Here is a 19,157-nt window from a genome sequence, read left to right as displayed (position 1 = left end):
TACTTTGCATTAGATCAGCACAGCACTTCAAACATAAGTGATTTCCGACTCTAACCTGATACATCCAAGTTGGCACTTTTGACTATGAAAGCAATGACTTATGAATACAGATTCGTTTCTCATTTACTCCCCTACCCTTATCTAACGTGGGTTTAGTAGCAAGGTTATAATATTATGAGATTGCAAGATTATGAGACTGTGACCTCCTATGCGTGAAAGAGACAACCCCCAACAAATATTTTGTATTTTGGCTACTTTGTTAATCCTTTGGTACCCGAACGATTAACACAAGTCTCCCTTCTATGCCCAGTTGGACACTGCCAGTTACAATACCCTGCATAAGGGAGACCTCATTGATCGTCACCCTATTGATTTTCAAACCGCTTTTTCTTTGACACGCCTAACCTTTTTTGCAGGCAAGTGCGATTCGTCGAGTCGCTGCCAGGACATTGTCCCCGATTCCAAACGCAGCCTTTTAAAAACTCCATCTCTGCTACATCAGTCTCCAGCTCAACTGAGGAGACTTCAGATACAGCTACTCATGACAGCCCTCTTTCTCCAGCAAGCAAGTAACAGCACCTCACTCTCCCCAGGAAGTTAGAAGCCCGACAAGGCCCTGGCAGTTTTCCCTCTCACCAGGAAGCTCCAAAGACCAGAGATCCCCATCCACCAGAACACAGAAAGCTCAAACCCAGCAGAGGACCAGTAGAAGACCCCTCCTTCCTCAGTTCCAACTCTTTTAAACCTCCCATCGAACCATCTATCAACCTATGTTTTCATATGTTTTCTTTATCATTTTCCATCCTCTTTTGTGGTGTCAGCTGTCATCTACATCAACAAGCCAGAACCTTCCAGCACTCATCCTACCCCCTTCTCATTTCAATCATGTGACTTTTCAGCCCAGGGTTAAATTACCTTAGGAAAGTGATCAGCATAACACGTCCCCACAATGTTGCTTATTCTTCCTTCCCACTTTCTGCTCAGGACAATGAATGTTTATTCTCTAGGCCCATCACGCTGCACGCTCTGCCTTCCAAAGTACTGCTGTCAGCTCTCAAGGTTGCATTTTTCTGAAACTGGCATTGATCAGTCACTGTTGTTTGTGCACCTGCTGCACTACACAATACACTCAGAGCATGTGGCCAATCAGATCTGTCCCACTAAATTCACCCCTTTACTAGTTGTCAGCACTCTATGGCATCCTCCTTGTTGTCCCCAATACTAAATGTTAGTACCCATGTACTACACTACACACAAGATATACTGAACATATTCTTTAGCTCACAACGTCTCTTACATACCTCACCATCACCACCCTGCCCACCCTCCATCACAGCCCCTCCTATCCTGCTCGACTGGTCAGACCATCTGGCAATGCCCTTTAAGAATAATGACACCACACGTCTAAAGCAAGCACATCAGACACCCAGCAAATGAGCCTTCAGATCATTCAAGAACTTCCTTGTTGAGGATCTTACAGAGGGCCTGACCAAACACCACCTCAAATGGCCTAATCTACCTCTGTTGAAACAGGACTCTGACTTGCTTCTTGAAACACTTGTGTATAGGTGCGTCATAAATGCCATATCATATCACATCATATCTTCTCCAAGAACTCGACACCACCCTCATAAACAACATAAACCTTGATGCCCCTTTGAAACAACACACCCGCATGGCTAAACCTTCTAAACCATGGTACACTCAAGAACTGAATACCAACAAACAAACCATCAGAAAACAAGAAATATTTGTTAAAAATCCTGTAGTGTTCACAAGGCGTCTTGTGAACGCTGGGTACCTTTTCTTCCTGGTGAGTAGGGTGGTGAGGCTGCCAGTCTGTTGACGTATAGTTAGAGGTTGAACAAGCAATGCAGGGTACCAACCCAACACCCTCTTGGTAAGCTCCAACAGGACGGGGCTGGACTGATTCCCAATGCCACAGGACAGCGCTTCTCAGATTAGCGTGATGTCAGGACAGTGCAAGCACTGGCAGAGAAGGCCCAGCTCTAGTCCATATGAAAATGTGCGTTCCGGATGTCCAGTTGCAGTCCTGGATAGAGATGATGGTTTTTCTTTAGGGAGGCCACGTACTAAGAAAAGGCACAAGGAATGGCAAAAAAAAATAGACATCCCGCAGACATCCAGGGGTAGCCCAATTAGCAAAGAAATAGATCCTGTAAACTGGTAAAGGAAGCAGGAACCCCAAAGAAAAGGAAGAAAACCAAGGACTGGGGCCCAACCCAGACCCAGAGAACCAGGGAGCCGGAACCCAACCCAGACACAGGGGGCAACCTGGCCAAAGGACCAGGAAAGCCAGCAAGGAACAGAAAAGGGGACCACGGAAGAGCAGAAAGACGAACAAGGCTAGACAAGGCAAGCAGCAAGGCTAGGCAAGGCAAGGAGCAAGGCTAGACTTGCCAGAAGTGAGTGACACAATCAGGGCAACTGACCGCATTGAGACGCAGTGATTCCCTTCCTTTGGAACCCGAATATAGGCCGGTACCCAAAGCGAGACTTTCTGGTATCCAAGTGGACTGCCCATGCGCAGAGGTCCCCACATTGACGCTCATGCATGTGCAGACCTGTGAACATGGCAGCGCTCATGGAGCCGGGGGCCCGGGCCATAGGAATCTGATCAAGGCACCATCAGGGGTAAAGCCCCCACAACGGGACCCGCCGGAGAAGATGACCCACCTCCCTGAGCCAGTAAGTCGTGTGACACCATACCCCCTTTCAGGAAGACCCGGAGCCCCGAATTCAAGAACCAAACCTGGGGCATGCACAATATTATGGGGCTCCCAGGTGCGTTCACATGCTAAGTAGCCCTTCAAATCAACCAAAAACTGGTGTACCCCACGTCGAATCTGCGAATCGCAGATCTCCTGCACTTTGAATTCCGGGACCCCCTGTATACAAATCGAGGCTGGGCAAGAGCAAGAGCGACCATAGATGTCACATGCACAAGGTTTCAGAATAGAAATGTGGAACACAGGGTGGATGCACAAAGACTGGGGCAACTGCAGGCAGAAAGCCACTGCAGACAAGCATTTGGTGATCCTAAAGGACCCAAAGTAATAAGGCGCCAATTTGGAAGGCAAATTGCATACAGTTAGGTTCTTCGAGGATAACCATACCATGTCTCTCACCTGGAGTGCGGGTTCAGGGGTATGCCTCTTGTCAGCCTGTGCTTTCATGTGCTCTTGCACCTTTGCTAAAGTACCAGCTGCCAATTTGTGTTGGTTTGCGAATGGTGGTCAGCATTCCATCAGCAGACGGGACAGCACTGAGCAACAAGGGGCGGAAGGGCAGCAACTTGGGATGTACTCCAAAGGAACAAACAAAAGAACTCAGTCCTGTGGCTGAATGGATAGAGTTGTTGTAAGCCACTTCAGCGGTGCCCAGATGCTCAAGCCAGTTGTCTTGTGCAGCATTAGCATTGCCCAGTAAGTACTGCTCCAGGGTTTGATTTGTTTGTTGCGTCTGTCTGTTTGTCTGGGGGTGGAACCCAGAGCGCAGTGCCCTCTCAATGTCTAAATGGAGAAACAACTGATTCCAAAATGAGGATATGAACTGCAAACGCCGGTCTGATAGTATTTTCTCTGGGAGACCATGAAGACGATACACCTCATGAAGGAAACTGCATGCCATCCGGAGAGCAGTGGGAATCTTCGGGGATGAAGTGAGCCATTTTGGTAAAACAATGCACAACCACCATGATACAGGTGTATCCCTTAGAGGAGGTAGTTTGACGATAAAGTCTTTGGCGATGGTATGCCATGGGTAAGGTGGTGTTTCGGACGGCTGCAAGAGGTCCAAGGTTTTTTGCGTGGGATTTTCACTTGAGCGTGAACAGAATAGGAATACACGTATTGCTTTACCTGACTGGCCCATCCCGGCCACCAAAACTGTCAGGCGATTAACTCGTGAATGGCTTTGACTCCACGATGGCCACTGATGACGGAATCTTGGAAGCCTTGTAATATCGACGTCAGTAGGAAGATAGTGGAGATATATAAACAATCCTGAAAGAACAATAGCCTGCCACGTTCGGATACATGAGGTTGAAGTAAAAGCCTTGGCCTGGCTGTATCCGACTGAGTTTCTATCAAGAGGGACTGCAGATGTGGTGCAAAGGAAAGCACAACACTTTTTGGGGCTATCAGCAGAATATCAATATCAGATCTTTCAAAGTTGTTCTCCAGGGAAGGAGACAGTGCATCCACCTTCAGATTCTGGGCACAGGGAAAGTAAGTCACCATGAAGTTATAATGGGAGAAGAAGAAGGCCCAACGAGCCTGCCGGGAGGTCCGACACTGCAGTGAGCGAGGATACTGTAGATTTCTGTGATCCGTGCGTATCTCCACAGGAAATCTACCCCCTAACAGATGATGTCTCCATTCCTCAAATGCAGCTTTTACGGCCAGGAGTTCCTTCTCAATCACTGTGTCATTCCTTTCGCTTGGGGACAGCTTCCGAGAGTAGTAGGCTTCCGGGTGTTCAATTCCAGAATGTGGGTCTCGTTGTAACAACACTGCTCCAATGGCGAAATAGGATGCTTTGGCATCAACCAGGAATGGGTTCTCATTATTGGGAAGCCCAAGGATGGGCGCCAACATAAAGGCCTTCTTGAGTTCCTGGAAAAGCTTCATCTACTTGTGAATTCCAGAGAAAGGGTATCTTGTGACAGGTCAAGCAAGATAATTCTGCCGTCAGGTAGGAGAAGTGAGGTAAAAACCAACGGTAGAAGTTGGCAAAGCCTAGGAATCGCTGCAACGACTTCAGATTGTGCGGTTATTTCGAATCCTATATAGCGCGTGGTTATGCCGAATCCATCTGAACCCCCAAACTGCTGATCACATACCCCAGTAAATCCATGCTTTCCTCATGAAAAAGGCATTTTATGGCTTTGGCATACAGATGATTGAGGGACAGCCTAGGAAGAACGTCCTTGACATGACCAACGTGTTCCTCCGGACATGTGGAAAAGATGAGGATGTCCTCAAGGTAAACCCACACTGCAATGCCGATCGGATCAGAGAAAATAACATCCATGAAACGTTGGAAGATGGCCGGGGTGTTACACAAGCCGAATGGCATAACTCGATACTCATAATGTCCAAATGGTGTCTTGAAGTGTTACACATCGCCACAAGTGGTTTTTATGGGCACGGACCCGCTTGTGCGGCGCTCTGATTCCTAACATTTCTAAGATGGAAGCTGGTGATTCTCCCCGACGGGCTGGCAGCGGTCTAGTAGTTGCACGCTCCCTTGACGTGCGGACGGCCGATCACGTGATCCTTTATCCGGAAACGAAGCGGCCAGTGCTTCACATCGCTTCTGCCTTTGACGCTCCGTGAGTTCGCTTCTGAATCCTCTCTCTCCATGCTCTCATTTCCCTCTGTGTTTGCGGTTCCTACTTACCCTGTGTTACTTTCTCTCTTCAGATCCTTCCCTCAGCTTTCGCTGGTTTCGTTCTCAGTCGGCTTCGCGAATCAATCTTATTTGTCTCCCATTCCGGCCAGTTCCCCATCTGAGTAAGTTCCCTTTCTCTAGGATTCCCTTGAGTATTTTTACCTGGTCCTTATCTCCTGTTATCCTTCCAGACTCTCCCGACTCTCCCGAAGCTTTCCTACTCAGCCAGGTTCCAGATCCGAACTCTCGTCTCTTTCCCTCAGTCCTTTTCGGGTGAGAGGATTTCCATTGATCTCTCCTTTCCTTTCCCTTCTTTGGGCCCTCCTCTAACCTTCTCCCTATTTCTTCCCTTCTCATTTCTGCAGACAAGGTGTCTTGTGTGATTCCCGGGGGGTTCCTGTCGGAGACGTCCAACCTTCCACCATTAGCCTGATCTGCACGAGCTGGGATTTCGTCCAGGGTTTTCTTCCCATTGAGGGCTTCCCTGGGAGTCCTGCCCGCTCTCCTGGGTCACATTACCCTGGGCTGAGTGGCCAGGGCTGTCACTGGGAAATCTTCACAGCTGCTTTAATTCTCCCAGTTAGAGTCATCGATTGCCAAGGTGAGCTGTTTGTGAGTTATTACTTAAATTAGTACTACAACAGCTTATATTACTCATAATTATACAGTGCAATAACATGAAGGCCGTCTTTCCCTTGTCCCATTCCTTGATCTGAACTAGGTGGTAGGCCCCACTAAGATCTGATTTAGTGAAAACCCGAGCAGTATGCAGGGATTCTGTGATAGCACAGATTAGCGGTAAGGGTACCTGTCCTTGTATGTTATGTCATTCAACTGACGATAGTCAATGCACAGACGGAGTGTTTTTTCTTTCTTCTGTACAAAGATAATGGAAAGCCTGCAGGGGATTTGGCTGGTATGATGTATCGCTTCTTTAGACCATCCTCTATGTAACCTTGCAGAAGCTTTTTCTCGGAGGGGGCCAGTGAATAGATCTTCCCATGAGGAATGACTGCATTGGGCAGCAGATCTATAGAACAGTCAAATTGCCTGTGGGGTGGTAGAGGAATTTCTCCAGGTTCGGCAAACACTCTGAGAAAGTCTGAATACTCCTGAGGAACAGTCTGGATGTTACAGAGACGAATGGGCATGTTTTGAGAAGACAAAGGAAAAGTGTCGGAGACTGAGAAGCACCAGAGGAACAGCACTCTTGAGTACAGTGCATGGAAGCAAACACCAAAATCTATGTTTCTCAATTGATATGGGAATTGTGGTACAACAACCAAGGCAAACCCAGCACTACCGGGTAATAAGCTAATTTTATGACATCCAAGTAAATCTGCTCTTGATGTTTATTGATCCATAAATGCAATCTCCCTGTATGCTGGTAAACGGGACCGGAGGAGAGCTGTGTCCCATCAATGACTTCCACTACAGTAGCATGTTCCTTGCGACTGAGAGGAATGCCAAAATGCCAATGCTCGCCATAAAAGATGTGTCAATGTAATTGGCAGAAGCACTGCAATCCAACAGAACCAACATGTCTACACTCTTGTTCTGCCATGCAATCCTGATTTCCAAGATCAACAAAGCCACAGATTGCATGGGAGGAAGGACTGGAACAGAAGAGGGGCCTGCCGTTGCCTTCTCCATACATGGCAAGCCTGTCAGTTTTCTGACTTCCTTGAGGGACGCAATGGGCAAGACCCCCAAATTGTGACCTGCTGCTCCACAATATAGGCACAAATGATGGCTTTGTCTTTGCTTCTTTTTGGTATCGGACAACAGAACCCTAACTGCCCCCAGCTGCATAGGTTCTGGACCAGGATCCATGGGACCCAATGCTCCTGAAGGTGCCACAAAAGGTCTGCGATGGTATCTCTCATTTCTACGTAATTCACCTCTTCTCTCTGTCAGCCTGTTGTCGATGCATAGTACTTGGTCCACTAGTGCTTGAAGGGAATCAGGTTCCGGAATGTGCAACATCTCATCCTTATATTCCTTGCACAGACCACGATGAAATAGGGTCTTCTGTGTTATTTCTAGCCATTGTGAATCAGTTGCCAGCTGTCTGAAATGGCTAATATAGGTTATGATGTCGCCGGAGCCCTGTCGGATGTCCATCAGCAACGGAAGCTTAGGTGACTTGAATACATCCAAGAATGATTTTTGAAGGCCACAAATTCATTTAGTATGGGATTGTCGGATGAAACCAGTGGGTCAGCCCAAGCAAGCGCGTTTCAAGTTAGATTACCTAAAATATAGCCAATCCTGGTTTTGCCCTGATTGAAATTACCAGACTGGAAGATAACGTGTATTTTGTAAAGATTGCAGAACTCAGCCACTCAGCGAGGTTCCCCATCGAACTTCAAGAGGGAAGTGTGTGCCATGGCGCTTTCCATCTATGGGGCTGCAGCTATCCCTTGACCCAACATTTGTCATAAAGAGATGTTTTCTTGATGTAGGGTGGTCATCTCGAGGCAGAGGGCTCAAGGTTCTTCCCGGAGTTCTTGGATGTCATCCATGTCTGGGCTGGATGGAAGGCATCTCAATATGTTAAACAAGGTGTCTCATGAACGCTGGGTACCTGTTCTTCCTGGTGAGCGGGGTGGTAACGCTGCCAGTCTGTCGACATATACTTATATGTTGAACAAGCAATGAGGGGTACCAACCCTACACCCTCCTGTTAAGCTCCAACAGGACACAATGGGACAGCGCTTCTATGATTAGCGTGACATCAGGACAGTGCAAGCACTGGCAAAGAAGGCCCAGCTGTAGTCCAGTTAAAAATTGAGGTTCCGGATGTCCAGTTGCAGTCCTGGATAGAGATGGTGCTTTTTCTTTAGGGTGGCTAGGTACTAAGCAAGGCACAAGGCAGGGCAAAAACAAGAGACAGCCCGAGGCTGCCAGTGGTAGCCCAAGTAGCAAAGAAAGAGAACCTGGAAAATGGTAAAGGAAGTGGGAACCCCAAGGAAAAGGACGAGAACCAAGCATTGGGGCCCAACCTAGACCCATAGAACCATGGAGCCAGAACCCAACCCAGACCCAAGGGGCAACCTGGCAATGGGAGCAAGGACAGCCAGCAAGGAACAGAAAAAGGGACCAGGGAAGAGCAGAAGGAAGAGCAAGGCTAGACAAGGCAAGGAGCAAGGCTAGGCAAGGCAAGGAGCAAGGCTACACTTGCCAGGAATGAGTGAAATGATCAGAGCAACTTACTGCATTGAGACGTGTTGATTCCCTGCCTTCGGGACCCAGATATAGACAGGGACCCAAAGCGAGGCTTGGAGCGCAAGCTCCGGTAACCATGCAGACTGTACATGCATATAGGGCCTGCCACGGATGCCCGCGCACATGCAGACCCGTGAACATGACAGCGCTCATGCAGCTGGGGGCCCAGCCTGAGTGATCCAATCAAGGCACCATTGGGGGTAAAGCCTCCCTGACAGGACCCACCTGAGAAGACAACCCCACCTCCCAGACCCGCTAAGTGGCGTGACATGTAGGGCATCTGACCTCACACTGCTCAAGGAACTCTGTGCTACATGCACATGACTGATCACCACTGTCAAGCCCACCTACTACCAAAACATTGCAGCCAAGGCCACCAATGAAAGTAGAGTCCTCTTCAACGCCATCAAGCATTGCATCAACACTCTGTTTCGACAGACTCCTACCGAACTCCATGGAAAAACCCATAGCCATCAAATCTTTCTTCCTCAACAAGTTCACCATGATCCACCAACACATAGTCACCAACGCCACAACTGACAGCACACTACGCATCCCATCTCGTAAAAAACCACAACTATGTGGACAACTTTCAAAGCACTATGGAAGACCTCACTGCCACCCTAACAATGCTTAAGTCCACACCGTATGCAGACAACATTCTCCCGACCTTCATACTCAAGACCCTTATGATGGAATCACTCCTCCCTTACCTGACCATCATCAACAGCTCCGTAACTCACGGCACCTTCCATTCAGCCCTCAAAACAGGACAAGTCCTTCTGCTTCTCAAGAAACCAGCACTGGACACTGATGACCTCTGCTACTACCGCTCTGTTCCCAAACTTACTTTCCTAGGTTAGATCCTTGAGAAAGCAGTAGCCATGCAACTCCTCCGAAACATTGAAGCTAATAACCTCTTTCATTACTACCTATCTAGCTTCAGACCCAGATGCAGCACAGAAACAGCTACCCTTAAGGTGATCAGAGATGCCCTTAACAACCTCGATGATGGCTATCCTTGCCATCTCCTGCTCCTTAAGCTCTCAGCAGCATTTGGCACAGTAGACCACCAGAAACTCACCCACATTTTACATAGATACATGGGGATCAGCGAGATAGTGCTCAGCTGGGTCAAATCGTACATTGCTAATCACGAGTAGTTTGTACAAATGGATTCCTCCAAATTTCCAACTCTAACCATCTCCTGTGCAGTCCTGCAAGGATCCGTCCTCTCTGCTGTGATCTTCAATATTTACATGGAACTGCTTGGAGCACTCTTTATCCATGCAACATCCACATCCACCAATACGAAGGCGACACAAAGCTCTACCTCAATATATCCTCCACCGAAGACATCCATAAACTCAAGGCCTACCTCTCATTGTTTGTGGATGTCGAGTGCTTACCTGAAGCTCAACTCCTCCAAGAATTAATTCCTACTGCTGACCAACAACACTGAACACCCGGATATCCAGACCTATGCACCCCGAGGGCTTCACAACCCATCTGGCTACCTGCACATAGTCCCTTGTGTTCGACATAAACAGACATCTCTCATTCAACTAGCACTTAGCAAGGAACACACACACGGCTTGGTACCAACTTTCGCTCCTGTGAAATATCAAGTCCTTCATCTCATAAAACAATTTCAGATCTGCTGTACAAGCATTGGTGCTCTCTCACCTGGATGGTGGCAATGCCTTTTGGGAAGCTTTCTGGCAACTACCCTGGCTTTTCTGAGAAGTGTCCTTCGTGCTGCAGCACAACTAATCAAATCTGACTACATCACCGGACCCTCATCAAACTGCATGGGCTCCTGTTGCAGACCTGTATCATCTTCAAATCCTGCTGCATAGTCTACAAGTCTGTCACCCTGAAGTCCCCATGCTATGTCATGGAGAAACTCAGCATCTCAGAAGGAGTACGATCCACCAGAAGTAAGGACATGTGGTGGCTTCAACTCCGCCGGTGCAGGAAGGAAAACAAAGGAAGACAAGCCTTTTCTGTATATGTCCCAAGTCTCTCTAATCTCCTCTCCTTTAACATCAGACTCACCTCTTCACTTCTACTACTCCGTCCACTACCCTCCTAACCTGAAACTAGGTAATTTTAACACAACTTTTGAATTCTCTGGTTACCTGTCAATCCATTGCTGACTATTGCCTTCCCTCCCCTGTTGTTAGATCCCCACTCTCTTGTTTCTATGCTCCCTAACCTTATTCTTCCGTCTATGATTTTAAAGCTCTCTGTAGCTTCCTGAAGCTAGGTCGCTCAATAAACACAATAACAATAATAATAATAACAATAATAATAATAATAATAATAATAATAATAATAATAATAATAATAATAATAATAAATAATAATAATAATACATTCAAATAAAGGTTTTCTGTAACTGCACCTTACACCACTACCTGACAGCAGCACTGTGCCTGTGGCCAGTGTTTGGGACTGTACCATACATCAGTACCGTGCATAGGGCCCTTCTGGGCATGCATCAGACAGCAACACCCTGCCTCTGCATGCTGCTAAGGACTCTTGCAGCAGCACCACAATAACTGTCTAGGACGGAAGGTGAAACCCATTTGTCACTTATTTGGCTTGGACTTTTATAGCTAAGGAGGCAGTGGAAGGGATTAACATATCCAGAATGACATGCATATGCTGGGCCATCAACACATTCCTGCAATCTTCTTCTACAGATACATGATCCCCACTGCACGTGCCTGTGCAGGACACTGAATTTCTCCCCCAAAACGCTGTGCTCCTCTTAGATGGGCCAGCCACTGTCCTGACCTGGTCTCACTGCTCCTTGTCTCTGGCAGGGCCTGTGCTTTTTGCAAGCTGCACCACACTGCAGCACCACCAAGGGCCTAAGGACTCTCTGTCATGTCTTCTGGTGCCGCATGAGACATGGCACATACGATAATAAACTGCTGCTCTTCATGGGGGCTTGAGCCACTTAATACAGGGAGTGTTTTGCAAAGAAAGGCAACAAATACAATAAGTGCAGGGGTGGGCTGGCCCATAGGGAACTCTGGAGATTTCCCAGTAGGCCTCTGCACCCTGGCCCTCTTTTGTGGGGTTATATATTTTATTTCCACATTCTGTCATAGGAAAAGGGTTGGGCATGCTGCAAATGTGCAATATGGGACACTTTCAAAATGATGTCCAGGCCCTCTTTTGTTTCCCAGTCCACACCTGAATAAGTGTAGGAGATTTGAGGAATGCAGTTCAGTATGCTTGGGTTCATCCACTAGGCTGGCAGTACTTGGAAGTGTGGGGCATGACAACAATTGTATACTGTGTTGATTGGTGCAATGTGCAACCACAGTCACTTCTTACCAATCCAAAAATCAGCATCAGGGTTGCATTGTTCCACCGCATGGAAATAGAACAACTGCCAAATTAGCAGTAAAGCAATTGCGACCTCATCACGACTTCCGTAATCACAAAAGAAGATACACTTCCACCTGAGAAAACGTGACCAAGCGCCAGCTAGTCAGTGTCACGGCTGTAAGCCAGGTCATTTGCAGACTTGTTTGGCACAAAGCTATACCTGAATATATAAAAAGAAACAAAACCCACGCATAAGGAAAGCACAAACTAAAATAGAGTCTGCCCAAAGTCTAGCAGCGAGACCTCCGGAGAGGGCATTGTCAAATGGGCACAGGAATAAATGGGCCTGGCCACGATTGCATTGCCAATTGAATAAAACCAAGATCTTACTAGAGTCAAGGCACATTGAGGGCAACCATGACACACTGCTAAACTGTCCAGCATGGCTTTGTATATATATTTCAAAAAAGGTAGCAGGCGCCCCGCTCCAGAAAGAACAAGGCATGATAACCTGTTCTGTGGTTTTTTCCCACTTTGAGAGTTTGCAGCTATTGCTTTTTGCTCATTGTACCTTTCACAGATGGGAAATATCTGTTTGCATATCAGTCTTTGTCCCGCCCACATGGGCAGTTCAGCACCGAAATACTGTGACAATTCCCTTCTGAACAAGAGTACCAACAGCAACCCCATACATGTGTTTCAGCCTTGTTGGGCCTCATCAGTGAGGTGGAGCTGTGCCTCTCTGAGCACAGTGAGCAGGGAGTCCACGTCTGGGTTCCCCAACGCTGAAACACGTGTATGGGGTTGCTGTTGGTACTCTTGTTCAAAGGAGGTTTGTCTGGCATTTCGGTGCTGGACTGCCCTTGTGGGCAGCACAAAAACTGATATGCAAATGGTTTTTCTGCCTTTGTGAAAAGTACAGTGAGCTAAAAACGATGGCAGCAGACTCTCGCAGTGGGTAAAATCCACAGAACAGGTTATCATGCCATGTTCTTTCGAGAGAGGGGCGTCTGCTACCTTTTTTGCAGCTCTGTATATTTAGGTTCATTTTTACTGTGCCATTACTTAGCATACTTGCACACATTCTCAGGTATAATGCATGGAGGGTGAGCATGGACCAGAGGTGAGGTAGTGATATGATGGGGTGCCAGGAAAATGCATGCAATCAGGGTGAGCCTGATGCTACCATTCATTTAAGAGTCAGGCAGGAAGTGTCATGAATGCAGTTACAGTTGCATTCATGAAATCATGATGCGCCTAGTGCTGTCATTTAAGGGTCAGGCAAAAACCTAATTGAACGAATGTTTTACAGGAAGGAAACAGCAAACCAAACTACTATGTTATCCTTGAATCAATTCGAAAGTCTAGAGCACACAGGAATATGTTGGGTTTTCCAAATGTCAGCCAAAACTAAAAGTTGCAGAATGTATGTGTGTGTAAAATATATATGTATACCTGTCTCCTTGGAACATCCACAGATTTTTCGGTCTGTCTCGTCTTATTGTATTGGTGAGGAGGATAGCACAGGGGCAACGCACTGGACTTGGAAAAAAGACCACATAGAGGTTTGATTCCCGGATCTGCGCGAAAATCGTCGGCTGATGCATTGCACAGGCAGCAGCATCATGTTGAAAGGGAGTCAAATATTTCACTGGCTTCTGTTTTATTGCTATTATATCGCATGTTCTGTTATCAAAGTACTCACATGATTTTCAGGCATTGCTGTCAAAAGCCTATACATTGTTTTCTTAATCATCCAATGATAAGGTGCTCACACTATTGTCAGTGTCAGGGCAATAAGAAGTTAGCATAGCCAGTGCCCGGTTCTACTGTGGCCAATTAGCACAGCATTGCCAGATTCCATTAGCACAGTTAGCTAAACACTACCAGATCCAGATTCCATTATGCTGAATTAGCAACGAAGTACTGAGGCCAATTAAGCCTAGTTAACATAGAAGTGTAAGATTTAATTACCAAACTAGAACAGCCATGCCAGTAGTCATTGTGCCCACATAGCCCCGTGAGATTACATATCATTTTGGCCAGTTGGCATGCAGTGCTTGATTTAGTTATGCCCAGTAAGCAAAATGAGGCAACCCCTACCCCCCCCCCCCATTAGTCATATTTATATCATTAAGATCGGATACCCTTTCCACCACAAGAAAGTACAATAAGCCCAGTTTGCAGTGTGCTGGCGGGGCCCAGTTCTTCAGTCCTGCAGAGGTTGCTGAATCCCAATAAACCCTACAGGAATGTCTAATCTGCAGCTCTCCATTTCCAACTACTGACTTGATATTCCTGGGGAGAAAGGGAAGGTGGACAAAACAACACATATCCAGATTTCAATCGGCTCGACCTCAGGTGAGGATTCTCAGGGCTTGGGTCTTCTTATTCGTCCAGACGAAAGCATACATAGACACATCATTAATGATGCTCATGACCTTTCTCTTCAAATGCACTCACCCACACCTCTTCTGGAATTTCAGTAACCTGGTGTAGAGGTATCGCGAGAGCCCCGCTCTCGCGAGATCTCGCTCGCGCGATCAGCTCCGCCCCCGCGCGCTACGCGCGACTACGGGACGAGCTGAGGACGCGGAGAGCAGCGTCTTCCCGGCTCCTCCGAGCACGGGAGTTATTTTACGAGTTTTGCCGCGGATTAAAGCCACGGCACCCAAACCCCTGTTGGCCACGTTTGGCCCAGTTAATCCTGGACATTATCTATGCTTCATTGATCCAGACACGTTGGAAATAAAGTCCTGGTGAAAAACCTGCCTGGCTCCTGTCTTCCTTCAGGCACCATTATACAACATAAATTGGCGACGAGGATCACCACAAGAACCGCGCAGAAACATGCAGGGAGCCACACCGCCACCACCCTTTCTACAGACACCAGGTAGGCCTGCCATTCCTTGGCCACAATGGCAGCCCCTGTTCACGACCTACGTGGAGGCAATGGGTGGATCTGGATTCTCAGCAGTGAGACGCAGGGCCATGTTACTTAACGCCTTAGGGGTGGAAGGGCAAAGAATTTTCGAGGGCCTTACCCCGATACCAGTAGATGACGTCAATGACGATGTGTTCATGGAGGCCGTTAGAAGAATCATTAAGAGGTTCGCCAGCAAAGAGAACACTGTACTCCATAGAATAAGGTTTTACACTCGGAAACAGGAGCAGTCCGAACCCGTCGATGACTACGTCACGAAGTTAAGGGAACTAGCAGCCCTGTGTAACTTCGGTACCAATGCGGAAAACCGCATATGCGACATGCTAATCGTCCATACCAACAGTCGCAAAGTCCAGGATAAGTTCATCCTCGAAAAAGAGTTACAGTTAGAAAAAGCCGTGGAAATTGCCAGAGCGGTAGAGGAAACCGCGGGGAGAAGGAAAGAGTTTACAGGGGCCCAAGTCCCCACTGAAATACAAGCAGTTGGATTCCGTCCAAGAAAGGAAAAATCTACACCAGACACGAGAGAGTCAAGAAACAGCAAGAGAGAACCCCTCAAGTGTCATAGGTGCTCCAGCACCAAACACCTGGCATATGACAGAGAGTGCCCAGCCAGAGACAAGGCGTGTTCAATCTGCAAACGCATAGGACACTTCTCGATAGTGTGTCGATGGAGGAACAAGAAGGTCGCGAGCCTCACCACAGACCACGCAAAGGAAAGGGAATCCTCGTCAGATGAGGAGGGGAGACCCACGGTCATAATGGTGAACAGCACCCGAGCCAGGAGAGAGAAGCCTCACTGCGTCATCAGAATCGATGGAAGAGAGACTCGGGTTATGGCAGATTCCGGGTCGGACCTCACCATCCTACCCCTTCAGACATATAAAGACATGGTGGGTAAAGAGAAAGTGGAAGTGCTCACCACACGACACAAGCCCACGGTGTTTGGCGGGGCCTCAGTCGAACTTTTAGGGTATATCAACGGAAAAGTCGAATTCAAAGGAAGGGAAACCATCACCAGAGTCTACTTCAGCCATGAAGGGCCTGCAGTATTGGGCTGGGATGATCAAGACAAGTTAAAAATCAGACTGGATCCCAGCACAGAAGATCAAGTCCTATCAGTCCATACGAGGAATGAATCTGTTGTCAAGAGCGATTAGCCAACACTTTTCTCGGAGGAGCCGGGGCACATTAAAAGTTTCATTCACAAGATCGTGCTCAAAAGAAATGCCGTCCCTGTCAAGCACCGGGTGAGACCAGTACCGGCCACAGCAAGGGACACCCTGAGGCAACAGCTGGACAAAATGAAGGTGGAAGGAGTGATAGAAGAGATTGAAGCGTCCGAATGGCTGAGCCCAGTCGTCCTGATAAAGAAACCCCACTCACAGGAATTAAGGGTGTGCATAGACCTGCGCAGCCTAAATTTAGAAGTCATCACGGACAACTACCCGCTCCCAAGCATAAACGAACTCATATTATTAATGAAAGAGGCCAAAATATTCTCAAAGCTTGATATGAGAAATGCATAACATCAGATACAGCTCCATGAAGAGTCGAAACCACTTACCGCATTTATCACGCCCTTTGGCACGTTTCAATTCACTAAAATGCCTTTCGGGTTGTCGTCGGCTGCGTCGGCCTTTCAGCGCATGATGGACGTCCTACTCAGGAAAGTCGAAAATGTAGTATATTTTCAGGATGACATATTGGTTTATGCAAAGGACAAGCAGACGCATGATACCACCCTCAAAGTGGTTCTCAACAAACTACAAGATGCAGGAGTGCGTTTACGTCACGAGAAATGCTCGTTTGGAGTAAAAGAAGTGGAATATCTGGGGTACAAAATTTCGGAAAAGGGGATCAGCCCGAAAGAAAATCTGATGCAAGCCATCATCAAAGCTCCTGAACCAGCCACCAAAGAAGAGGTGAGGTCTTTTCTGGGATTGGCTGAATATTACGCGAAATTTATACCAAAGTTTTCAGAAACCACGTCACCCCTACGCGATCTACTCAAAAAGGGGACAGAATTTTCTTGGAGGGAACCTCAGAAGAGGGCGATGGACACCATAAAGCAACACATCATGAAAGCTCCATGTCTGCAACCCTTTAACCCAGAGTGGGATACGGTCATTACCACCGACGCCAGTGCATACGGATTAGGAGCAGTGCTAACGCAGAGGAGAGGTGACACCGAACATGTGGTGGCCTTCGCGTCGAAGGCACTATCAGAGGCGGAACGGAATTACTCAACGATTGAAAAGGAAATGCTAGCATGCGCATGGGCAGTCGAACATTTTAGAACGTATGTGTGGGGCACAAAGTTCAAGCTGGTGACAGATCACAAGCCGCTCATCCACATGCTCAGCCCGGGAGGCACCAAAACATCCACGCCCAGGCTAGCTCGCATTGCAGCAAAACTACAAGAATACACATTCGAAATCCATCACATATCAGGATGGAAAAACTCGCAAGCCGACTGCATGTCGAGACTGCCAGAGAACAAGGAAAGGGCTACCACATTCCTACATGGGGAATGCATAGTCGCATCCATATCAGACATAAGGGCCCCAGATTACCTGGAACTCAGTGAAAGACACTGGGAAGAAGAAGACGGGAAGGACCCAATCATGGCCAAGATACGCAATTGGATCAAAGAAGGCTGGCCCAATGAGAAAATGCTGCCGGAGGGCATGAGAGCATATTGGAAGGTGCAAGATGAGTTGTCGGAAACGGAGGGAATAATCATGAAAATGGACCAGATCATCCCCCCCACAGGAATGAGGCGCACCATACTCTGCAGGGCCCACGCGGGGCACCTCGGGAACACGATGACTCGCCGCAGGGTGAGAGAAGCTTACTGGTGGCCGTCCATGGACCAGGAAATACGCGCCATGATAGAGCGCTGCCATGAATGCCTAAACAGTGACAAAAGACTTAAGGTCCGACAAGCGCCTCTCATTCCCACGGAGATACCAGAAGCGGTATGGTCCAAAGTGGGCATTGACTTCATAGGGCCCCTGGAAGCGATGGAAACGGAACATAAATATGGCATAGTGCTGGTCGACTACTTATCTAAGTGGGTCGAAGCCAAGTTTGTCCCGAACATAACCACAGAGACGGTCATAGAAGTACTCACTGAAATATTCCAAAGGGAAGGCCTCCCCAAAGAAGTCGTCACAGACAATGGTGTGCAACTAGTATCCAAAGATATGGAAGCATTTTTGAGAAAGAACCACATCAAACAAAAGAAAGTGGCCTTGTATCACCCCCAAGCAAATGGACTGGTGGAGAGGGCGAACAGGTTCATAAAAGGGGCCATCCAGCTGGCAACAGCGTCAGGAATGAACCCCCTCAAAACTGCCAAAGAAGCCATAGCGGCTCACAGGCTTACGCCAAATGGAATTACTCAAATATCCCCATTCAAAATGTTGAGAGGGAGGAGTGCGGCATCCACCCTCATTCCTCCATGGCTGGCGAAAGTAAGGGAAGATGAAGCAGTTGACATGACTGAAGTAGTATGGCGCATGGAGAGAAACAAGAAACGCATGAAAGCGTGGAGTGATGAAAGAAGAAGGACGAAGCAAGCGCCCAACATAAGAGAAGGGGACTGGGTCAAAATCAAACTGCCAAGAAAGGACCAAGCCACGGGATCCCGTTACAGCAGGCCCATAAAAGTAACTCACCAAGGGACCAATCACGTCCGCACGGAAGACGGGCGCTCGTGGAACTTGGAAAGGGTAGCATTATACCAGAGAAGGCAAGAAGAAGCGAGGACCCAAGAGACACCCCACTTAGAAACCGAAAGAGATAATTGGAGAAACGAGGAACAAGAAGCAGAAGGAAGCAATGGAGAAAGAGACGCAACCGCAGTGGAACGGGAAGAACCATGTGAAAGTCCTGAACCAGAGCAGCAGAGACCATGCCCTGTAATCAGTGAGAGGCCCCGAAGGGAGCACAGAAGACCGGTGAGATACAATGACTATGTAGTACAGTGATCCCGCCCTGCTTTTGGGAAAAGGGAGGTGTGTAGAGGTATCGCGAGAGCCCCGCTCTCGCGAGATCTCGCTCGCGCGATCAGCTCCGCCCCCGCGCGCTACGCGCGACTACGGGACGAGCTGAGGACGCGGAGAGCAGCGTCTTCCCGGCTCCTCCGAGCACGGGAGTTATTTTACGAGTTTTGCCGCGGATTAAAGCCACGGCACCCAAACCCCTGTTGGCCACGTTT

This window comes from Ambystoma mexicanum, chromosome 3p (genome assembly GCF_040938575.1).
Source record: "Ambystoma mexicanum isolate Mex_15411 chromosome 3p, UKY_AmexF1_1, whole genome shotgun sequence".
Classification (NCBI taxonomy): Eukaryota; Metazoa; Chordata; class Amphibia; order Caudata; family Ambystomatidae; genus Ambystoma; species Ambystoma mexicanum.
This window is presented reverse-complemented; position numbering follows the sequence as displayed.